Here is a 2505-nt window from a genome sequence, read left to right as displayed (position 1 = left end):
TAGAAATCAGAGATCCACACTAGCTTAACTTACACTTTAACATATATATGAGAAAAAAGCAGAGATTGTGTGAAGCCAATTGCAGATGAAGGTAAGGTTTAGATGCTAAAAATAGGAAATGATGCAGTTAAAAAACCCAAGGTAAATGAAAGAAAGAACAAATCTTGAGTACATAGAAAGAAGGTGGGTTTGTTAGCTTAGATGAAATAACAAAGTTAATAATTCTTATTATGTGTTATGCCTGTATTCATAAATGCAAAAATGCAAGTAAATAAGCCGTTAATTTTTGTTTCACTGTTGGAGTTGCCTAACTGCGGGTGTAATAGAAGCATGTGTGTCCTCAGCCTTCCCAACCGCTAGCAAAAAACAGGGGTACTTCTCCTCTCACTGAGACTTTGGCTGTGCAGAGAACTTTCTAAAAGCAGTAACACAACAGGTGTTATTGCTCTCACCACCTGTGAGAGGAAACGTCCAATGCACCCAACTCAGTTACAAATATTGAGGTGTTTGAACAGAGTTTTTGTACCACATTAGATGCTCAAGGTCAAAACACAGCAATAAAAACACTATCTTGGACGTGATCTCATCACAGATACAGCCAAGTGTTTTAGGTGTTTCCATTTGAAGGCTTTTAAGACTTGCTTCTGTACCTGTCTGGAAATGTCCTACCCTGTGACTAAGACTGAATTGATATAGAAGGTAATTGTCCCTCTGGCCTGCAAGGTTCAAGCTATTAGGGTTCATCTGAAATTTCCTGTGGCTGCAAGGCAACTATCACCAAAGACACTCCTTTCTTTTTAAATCATCTCTGAAGGTTGAGTTTGGTGCCACAGCCTCCTGTTTATTTCACTTTTCCAGAAATTATGGCCCTTGTCCCAGTAATCTTCTCAAGAAAATGTGGCCCCAGCTGACAGCAAACACAATGTCCTGGGTGGGATGTTCTCTACGCCTCTAGTTTTGCAGACTACATTAACAGAAAGAGCAGAAAGGTAGGAAACACACTTTTTTCTGCCTGTGTTAAGGTTACTGAACAAAGAGAGGAATGTGGTGTTGGATTCAAAGACTACATATATATATTAATGTTTCCCACATTCTAGCTGAAAATAGCCTAAATTCCGTTTGTGCAAGTCAGAAGAGGATTTGAACCCTACTCTGAAGCATCTATTGTCACATATGATACAATGAAACTAGATAGAAATCATCCTCCATAGACGTCTTTCACCAAGAAAGCTGTCTGCCATTGAACATATACGCTACAAAAACTGCAGTGATAAAGTGCATTTTAACATTCAGCCTTGCAGCCACAATCCTCAGGAGATCTGGTCATTTAACTTACAGTGATTATGAAATACTGAGAATCAGTCCTTAGATCCACTGACTAGGAGAGCTAGAACAAAAATCTTTGAAGCGCAAACTGAATTTTATACCATTTGATTAGAAGTGGTTTATACGCAGAATGCAGAAAAACCCTTGGCTAGGCAGGTTCTCTCCTAAAACTTTTGCAAAGATAAAGACATATAAACTACATAGCTATATATCTAAACAACTATTCATCATTAAATATTTAAATGAAATGGCTTTTGCTAATACTGCTGATTAACATATGTAGACAACTATTGTGGTTTAACCTCAGAAGGCAGCTCAGCACCACACAGCCAACTCATTCATTCTCCCCACAGTGGAACAGGGAAGAAAATCTGAAGGGTGAAAGTGAGAAAACTCATGGATTGAGATGAACACAGTTCAGCAGGTAAAGCAAAAGCTGTTCTCACAAGCAAAGCAGAAGAAGGAATTAATTCACTACTTCCAATCAGCAGGGAAACATTTAGCCATTGCCATGAAAGCTGGACTCCATCCCACAGAACAGTTACTTGGGAAGGCAAACACAATAACTCCACATATCCTCCCTTACTCTTTCTTTCCCACAACTTCTATTGCTGAGCATGAAGTCACGGGGCAAGACATTATAGTATGGGACATCCCTTTGGTCACCTGGGATCAGCTGTCCCAGCTGCATCCCCTCCCAAATTATGATGCACTCCCATCCTACTTGCTGGCAAGACGGAGTGAGAAACAGAAAAGACTTTGATTCTGCGCAAGCACTGTTGAGCAATAACTAAAATGGCCCTGTGCTATGAAGGCTGTTTTGGTGACAAATACAAACCACAGCACCAAAGAAGGAACTATGAAGAAAATTAATTCTATTCCAGTCCAAACCAGTAAAACAATTCAGAACCATGGCTACAAAAACAAAATAATCTCACAGCAAGTGTTAGAATTTGCAGTAGCTCAGCTCTCTGTTCTTGAGATGCAGATAATTGATGGGACAAAAGGGCAAGGGAAGAAATTCCAGAGTATATTTACAATATATTCAATCCATCTAGGATTTTAGAGCTATTTTCAAATTAAACCAAAACATCTGCTGCTGCTCTTCTTCAAGAGGCCACTCCAGGTAGGTCTTTGTGTTCATGATCTTCCTCAGCTTGCAGAACCTCTTGGGAATCG

This window comes from Lepidothrix coronata, unplaced genomic scaffold (assembly GCF_001604755.1).
Source record: "Lepidothrix coronata isolate B3197 unplaced genomic scaffold, Lepidothrix_coronata-1.0 Scaffold13, whole genome shotgun sequence".
Taxonomy (NCBI): domain Eukaryota; kingdom Metazoa; phylum Chordata; class Aves; order Passeriformes; family Pipridae; genus Lepidothrix; species Lepidothrix coronata.
The sequence above is the reverse complement of the archived record's forward strand: the minus strand, read 5'-3'. Positions refer to the sequence as shown.